Source organism: Talpa europaea (genome assembly GCF_964194135.1).
Source record: "Talpa europaea genome assembly, chromosome: 10".
NCBI classification, from domain to species: domain Eukaryota; kingdom Metazoa; phylum Chordata; class Mammalia; order Eulipotyphla; family Talpidae; genus Talpa; species Talpa europaea.
Window position 1 is genome coordinate 43,816,932 of NC_140077.1, and position 8,673 is coordinate 43,825,604.

An 8,673-nucleotide genomic window follows, 5' to 3' on the forward strand; every position below is an offset into this window, starting at 1 on the left:
GGAGCTCCTGGAGGAGGCTGGATCTGCCTGTATCCTGGAAAGTTGGGAAGCTCCTGGAAGCTAAAATAACCATCTAATGCAAAGAGGAGAAATAAAGAGGGGCAAAGTTGCTCTATCCATGAGACCTGAGGAGGAAAGGTTGCCCACCCTGCAAATGAAGGCTCTGGAATCCAACTGAAAACAGAGGCCACTCTCAGGGGAGGCAGGAGGACGCCAGGGAAGCGGGCCTGCTGGGTTTTCTCTTTAGTGAACAGAGGTGGGTAAATGCACTAGAGCAAGAGTCTCTTTACCTGAATTCCCAGAAATTGCCTGCAGAGATTGGAGGTTATGTGCATTTATTTTTGAGTTGGGACAATTTACATATAATGTTTATGTATTCTTGAGGTTAGTCTTCAATCCCCTCTCCCAAATATTAAATTACTGTGTTAAATTAAGAACAGTCTGTTGGCTCTTGTTGCCACAGGCTGGCATAGGGGAGCCCCCACTCATCTTTTTGGCTGGCCAGTGACAATCTGTTGGCCTTGTCCAGAGATTCCCTGGAGTGGGGCTCTGCTAATGAGTTGCACAAACAATAAAGCCATTGTACAGTCCTCCTAGGCCAGCTGGTGCCTCTGAAGGAAGAAGCAGGAACACGTCCAAGAGAAGTGACCACATTGGTCTGCAGAACTGGAGCCCTCAGACATCCCTGAGTCAGTCTGCTTGAGTAGACATGATTGAGTCTATTAAAGTTGCTGACAGTTCACCTCAGTTTCACTGTGTGCTATTAATGAGGCCCCTGAGTTTCCTGTCACAAGGGGAAGGGCCCTGTCCTCATTGAAGACTTCTCAGTCTCTAAGAAGCTGTGTGATCTCAGGTAATTCACTGCTCAGCCTCCTCCCATTAGATGCAAGAAGGTAAATGCAAATGGCCATTAGCAGGCCCAGAAGAACCATGAGCTTGCTTGCTTTCTTTTGAAGATTTACTTATTTATGCATACAAGAACTGGGGTGCAGGCCAGAGGTGTGGGGGTGAGAGGATTCACCAGAGACAGAGTGGAGAACAGAACAGAGAGATCTACTGAAATACAACTGCTGAGGGGAGAGCAGCAAGGCAGGAGAGGTCTGCTGTGCCATGTGGTCAGCTCCCTGGCTATCTGGGAATCGAACTCGTGCTGTAGTGGCTGGTGATAGCTTGATAGTGCTGTCTTTAACCCCTAAGCCACCAGAGAGGCCCCAAAACCAAGAGCTTTAAACCACAGGCTGGCCCCCTCTCAATTCATGAACCCTGTTTAGCCCAGGCCCTGCCAGGCCACTTTCACCTCTATCAGCTCTTCTTTTGCTCAGGATTCTGAGGCGGCCTTAATGTCAGGCTCCATTTTCAAACAAGCAAAAGGAATCGCGACTTAATTATAGGAAGCTCTATCCCCCAAAACAACACAAGACTTCTGACTGAACAGACCTGAAAGGCAGCTGACTGTGTTGAGCTTTAAAAAAGCAGGGACTATTTTTTTCATTTGTTTGTTAGGCAGGGCAAAGAGGCCACTTGTTGCCATTTGTTGGTAATGTAAGTTCACAATGAATATATCCCTTACTCTTCTTCCCAAGAAACCTGCTGACTTGTGCTCCAGGCTTAGGAAAATGATTCTCATCGTGTGGGAACCTCTGTGAGATGTGACTCAACTGCAGCGTTGGTTGAGTCAAGGTAGTGATCCTAGTCCAGGCAGCGTTTGGCTAGGCCAGAGTCAGGTCTGGGCTTGACAAGCCTCAATTGCCCTGATTCAGCAACAGAGCTGATCTCGCTGCTTATTTCCTGGAGTGGAAGTAGATCTGCCCTTGCCACAATTCAAAATCACAATAGGATCCTGCATGTGACACTTAGAAAACAGAATTGAGGGGCCTCCCCGGTGGCGCAGCGGGTTGAGCGCCGCACTGTGAAGCTGTCCGCAGCTCTGCAGCACCAGTTCAATTCCCAGCCAGCCAGGGAGATACCCACATGGTGCAGCAGTTCTCTCCTGCCTCGCCCGCTGCTCCCCTCAGCAGTGTATTTCAGTCAGTCTGCCTGTTCTGTTCCCCGCTCTGTCTCTGGTGCATTCTCTCACCCTTCTGTGCCTCTGACCTATACCCCAGTTCTTGTATAAATAAAAATAAATCTTAAAAAAAAAAAATCGAGTTCTTGTGAGGTCAGCTTTAGTCCCTGCCTGTTCTCTGAGACCTGAGCGGTCTAGTGGATGGCCCACACAGTTAGGAATGAGCTGAGCTCTGGCCCCAGGAGCCAGGTTTTGCTCAAGAGCATTGGATTCGTTTTTGGAACCATATATTTGAATCCCAAGTCAATTACCAAACTGAAGTTCTTGGGAGTGAAAATCCCATCGTAGGGCTTTAGAGCATCTTCTTTGCTCAATAGGTGCCCCACTGCTCTGCTATGGCTGAAGCCAGGAAAGGGAAAGGTCAAATTATTTGTGGCTACAGCTGGTGGGAGTGTATGTAGTTAACAGTTCTACTCAGAACAGACCTCATGACATTGCCTTGGCATTCTGCCACCCCCCTGAAAGCTTAGTGTGTGGTTTGACAGCAGCAGGGTCATCCTGCCTGGCCAGAGGTGTCTGGGGCTGAGCCTAGCAACAGCTCCATGCTCTGACCCTTGTGTGCTAGTGCTGCAGACCAGCTTTCGGCAAAATGTCGGGTGAGAAGTCCTTGAAAGGAAAAGACGGCCTAGGCAAAAGGGGCTCAGGGAAAGGGAATGAGGTAGTGAGGAGACAGACACTGGATGCGGTGCAATGTATCTTCTCCTGAGGGGCTCAGCATGTTCTTTATTTATACTTTTTTTTTTTATTTTATAGAGGCATGTTTTATTTGTTTGTTTGTTTTGTTTATACAAGCACTGGGTACAGTCAGAAGCGCGGGAGGGTGAGAGAATTCACCAGAGCCAGAGCGGGGAGCAGAGCAGGCAGAAGGACCGAAGTACACTGCTGAGGGGAGCAGCGGGCGGCAGGAGAGGTCTGGGCACCATGTGGGACCCTCCTCCGGTGGCAGGGGAGCAGCCGGGGATCGAACCGGTGCCGCCGAGGCCGCGGGCAGCTTCGCAACCCAGCGCTCAACCGCTGCACCACCGGGGAGGCCCTATTTATACTTTTTTAGCAAGCCGAGAGATGACATCATCATATACATAGAAACAAAGCAGAAATAATCAGTGCATCCCTTTTCCCATAGACTTTTGGCCACTACGTGCTCTCAGTAAGAAGATGCTAGTGAGGCTTTTTTTTTTTTTTTAATTTTAAAAAAGTATGCATTTATGCATACAAGAGCTGGGGTGCAGACCGGAGGTGCAGGGGGTGAGGATTCACCAGAGACAGTGGCAGTCAGTACTAGTGAAGCAAAGACAAGATAAAAGCACAAACAGGATCACAGGTGATGTAGTGGTGGCAACTGAAAGCACGAGGGCCATTTTCATGTTGCAAAGTCTGCCTTTGCACCAGCCTTACCCACCTATCCTGTTGCCTTGAGCTATTATCCTACTTGCCTTTGGGGCTGAGTAAAAATGTGGAGAGTGCCTTCAAAATGACTTGGCTGAGAGATGCTTGAGGCTGCTGGAGGCCCACACATCAAGAGCAAGTCGGCCAACCTGCTCCACCTCCTATCTGCGTTCTCAGGGTAACGGAGACCCAACTGAGGGACACGGGTGCCACACCAACTGGGCTATTAGGTCCCTTAGTGAACTCTACATGTAGCAGGCCCCTGAGTGCTCTCCATGGCCTTCCCCTAGCCTCACAACAACCTATGAAGACTTTTAACACTCTTGTGGAGAAGGAAACAGGATTAGAGATGCAGAACCTTGTTGGCAGTCATGTGGCTGGTAAGCACAGCTGTACTTCAAACCCGTCTTACTCTAGGGCTTGTGCCCTAAATCTCTCTGCTATCTTCACGGGAAAGACCTCAAGTTCAGTTTTATTCTGTCGACCTCTGTTAACATATAAAACATGACAGGACAGCATTCCTGTCATTGTTCTCAGCACTAAGATGTGACTAGACTAATAGTAAGGAAACCAATGCCACCACGCATGCAGTATGCCTCATTTCAGGGTCAGATAGGAGGGATTTCTGGTAGGTGCTCCCAGAGGACCAAGGTGGTGCTCTTCAGAAAAAGCTAAAGCTGCAGTTAGGTTGCTGGGAGCCTGGTACCTAGAGGCTTTTTGGGCCTGGCATGTCCATGTTCACCTCCAAGGTGAGAGGGACCCAGTTCTTTGCCTGCACAGGGTCAGAGGGACAAAGGGTGTGTTCCCTAAGTGTCAGTTAAAGCAATCCACTGCCTTTGCCTGTGTCCCTCACCAGCCAAGATCCCAAAATGAAATCAACAGGGCTTCACCTGAAATTTTCCAAAATCAAACAAAACACCAAGTTGATATTCAAGATCTTTATTGATTTAACTGTAACAGCAACCGTAGGTGAGAATTTAATTTTTCCCTAATTTCCAAAGACCTGCTGGTATGGAAGGACAGTCTCACACACACACAAAAAACGGTCAAGGAATCACACAGGGCTGCACGGCACCCTCTGCTACCCGTCCACGACGGTGAAGCGACAAACAGCTAAGGGGGAACCACATTAAAGGAGAGGAAGGGAAGACCAAGGAAAGTACTGGTAGTCCCCACTTTTCCATTCGAAATGGATGGAGCCATTTTGGTGGCACTAAGACAAGGGCATTTTTTTTTAATATATATATAAAATACTTTACAGATGCTTAAAATGGACACCTGAACATGTGTCCTCTGGGCTCTCCAAGACACCTTTAAGGCATACCCTTAAAGCAGAGGGTCTCCTCACCCAGGTGGAAAGATGGACTCCATCTTCAGGTGAAGGAAAGGCACTGGCTCACAGTACTCAGGATTTGGATACAGACACCCGGAGCAGGACGGCTCACCCAAGCGACTAGCCCCATCTCTCAGTGTGCCTCCCCGCTCTCCAGGTTTCAAGTAAACATTACCCTTGGCCTTGGCTCTGGGTTTTGTTTCCATTTTTTAAGATTAAGATGGAGAGGAAGGGGAGACACTAGAGCAAGAATGGATATTCTGTGCTAGAATCATGGAATTCTTTAAGTTTGAAGTATCCAGGAATTTTGGTTTTAAGCACTGGCAAGAGCTCCCTTTGGAAATTTCAGTGGCCACATGATTATCAAGCATTGCAGCATCTCTACCAGCCTCCCACTCAAGACAGGTGGCAGAGCGAGTTTAAATACCCTGGGAAATGTGTTTCATCTTGGGATTTCTTCACTGGGCACCCACCATACGGTATGTTCGGCTGGGCTGCAGCCAGGGGTTAAGCAGAGAAACCACAGACCAGGGACTCAAGACGTCTCCTAAATCTAAAACTTTGCCAAAAGGTATCAACTTCCAGGACCAGCCCAGAGATAGAGATTTAAATTCCAGAGGATGAAAAAGGTGTTAACGTATGTTTGCGAAGTGAGTATGTGTCAATAATCATCCTTAAGAGCCTCCAGTAAGACATTTCTAGCTTCAAGGAAACTCCCAACAACAAGCTGGAAAGTCATCACTAGAATAACAAATGCTCCCAGGGAATAATCATTCTCAAGAATTGTGACCTAACTGCCTTAAGGTCTGATTTCATCTTTTACTGGGGGAGGCAGAGAGTATACCCCCTTCTAACTCCAGACAGAAACTGCACTCCCAAAGAAACACAGCTTCTTTAGCAGTACTACCCTCTTCCAAGTCACAGGTGGGTGATTGGGTTTCACAGATCAGTAAATAGCTGCTCATATGCACACTGTCCAGATAGAAACCAAGGATAAGTTTTGGACCAGACAGAAGTAGTGGGGCCTTCTTGCTAAAAGGGGTAGGCAAAGGGCTGAGGGCTGGCTTCAGTCAAGATAATCGAATCCCCATCAGGTATCTAAGATGGGGAGAAAGATTTGGTCTCTGGGATATTGCTGCCAGTGAGATGAACCCCTTACACCAGCTGCCTTGATTCCAAGCAGGCACTCAATTGCCACTTGATGGGTTCTGGGGGTGAAACCCACACACCTAGCAGGTGGCATTCTAGTGGAAACATTTGAACTAGGAGAGTAAGGTCTTCCGAAGAGCTAGTAACCAAACAGCAAAAAGTAAACGACCATCTATTTTGATTCTACCTCAGAATCAGAAGGAAAATCAAAGTACCTTTTCTTACAGCTGCCCCAGCAACATTGCTTCTTATTCTGGTATACTCCCAAACAAGAACTTGCATCCTTAAGATGGCCGAAATGTAGAAGCTTGGTCAGACATGGGTGCCAGAAACACAAACCAGACACTAAGAATGTGTTGAACTTACGAGCCTCATCTAAGTTTCACTCAAAGGTGAAGATAGCATTGATTCTCTAAGAAAAATTTCCACCAGGAAGCCCAAGATGAGGTGGGATACACAGTTAACTGGCACACTGGGTTTAAAGGGACCATCAGCAGACATTTTTAATCCCCAGATGGTACCTACTTTATTGAGAAGTGGTTTCTTGGGTGAGCGTTGCAACCCACATTTCTTTGAGCTAGTATGGTCAGAGACCACACCAAGCACCAACTCTGCTGGGGGCCTGGTTTCCTGATATCTATTTCACCCTAAATCTTAAAGGCTAACTTTTCTTCAGTCCAATAACTTAATGTCTAATTCACATTTGCTCCCTTTGCTTGACAATCCTGACTCCAGTTAAGTCAGCTTTAGTGATTCTACTAAAAAGGATCCAATTTCCTTTCTTTGTTAATTCTTGGCTAAAGAAGATAGCAACTAAGTAGTAATCAAGACTTGAGACAGCAAGATTGCAGAGAAACATCTCTGGGCTGCTGGTAGTCAGGAGGTATATGGATATCCTAGTTCTCCTGAAAATTGCCATTTCTCAACACTTCTCCAAACCAGCAGGCTTTGGGAAAAGAGAAAGTCTGCACTCTGTGCCAGGCTGGTGATGCATGACTTGGAGACCTGTTTTTGGTAGCAATTTCTCTCTGGAAATCTATGATCTGATTCAAACCCACCACTGTCAACCTAGTTTCCTCCTCTGTTGGGGTGTGGTAGACATAGCCACAAATTCTTTGATACTGCTCAGTGGGTAGGATGTAATTCCCCTCCTCGGGCATTTGCTGGGCTTCATGGTTTGCTTCTAAGAAAAAGTAAATGTGAAAGTCAGTGCTTTCAGAGACTGTCATAAAAAGCAGTGCATGCGTATTCCTTCTTGCCCCCTCTCTCGGTCACTCAGCTCAGGGAAGCCACTCATAAAAAGCAAGGTACAAATGAATGTCAGTATCTTAAGAATCAACTCACTCAAATGGTACCCTAAGAGTGTTCCCTCCCCTAGAAAAAAACCAGGATTAAAATATCTATTTAGAGCTTCATCTGTGAGCCTTCCAAATATCCAGAAGCAAACCAACTACTGAATTCTGGCTGCTCCCAAAAACATTCTGTGAAGCATGGCACAAAGGTATCATCGGTGGCAGCTGACCTGTTGCTGTGTGATAAATACTGATTTGGGGAGGTCAAGGTAGCAGTGGCCTCCAGGAATGAACTGCACCAAGCAGTGAGGAAGTTCTTGCAGAGAAGGCTATGAGATCAGGCAATTACTATAGGCTACAGATGACACGCCTAAGAAATACTAAAACATGGCCTCTGATTAGGGGGTGGCACGCAGATTCCCCAAGATGGCAAAGGGGGAAATGGCATCTTGAAACCACTCAAGCTGGCATGTTTTAATTCCATTCCCCTTTGTTCGGTGAGGAAGCCATGTTTTCATGTGCAGCATTAAAGATCAAGAGGGGATGGGGTGCTCTTCCGCTGGCTGACAGGCCTACTACCTACAGTTGGGCTCAGGTTCTAGAGGATGCCAGGGTCAGGGTATGAAGAAGGAAAGGCTCCATTTCCAAAGACTTAAGCTCCCCAGGGGGCAAAGAGGTCCTGACAATCCTCTAGTGTAAATTATAGTGCAACTTAAGTTTTCCAAGACTATGTAAAATGAAATTTGAAGTTTAATTAAAATCAGAACAGGGATACATTAGACAAACAAAAAATACCATTCTGATCAATTTTTGAGACTAAAGGTATCACCAAATTGGTGATGCAACGTATTCCTGAGACAACAACCATCACAAAAGGTTTCACTCTGAACTATTCACATTTTGTTGCAGAAAACAGAACAAAGTTCCTCACACATCCTTCCTCTCCTCTAAAACCTATCTGCCAACAGGGTCTTTTCATAGTTGAAAAGAAAAACAAACAGTTTTCCTTCTGAGTCAAATGGCCTATGACGCTCACCCTGGAACTGATCTCCAAAAGGGGTTCGGGATACCAAATCCAATCAGAAATTTCCGGGACGCCAGTGGTACTTTGTCTTCTGTGAGGGAACAGAGCCATCAGTCTTCCTTGAGGGGAGTCACTCTCTGGGGTTTATTGTGCCATTCAATAGTCACGGGACAGCAGGGTGGAGAGGAGGGGGAGGGAAAAGCAAAGGGTGAAGGGAAAGAACGAGGCTTTCACGAACAACCCACAGCCAGGCAGACTGGTCCAGATTTATAAACCACCCAGGACAAACTCCAAACATGCACACCCAAAACTGGAGGGAGAAGGAAAGCACTCATAAAAGGCTGGAGGAGACAAAGGATGGTGACACAGAACAGCAGACTCACCGACGGACACCTGTCACCTTCCTAACACTGGAAGATGTTTA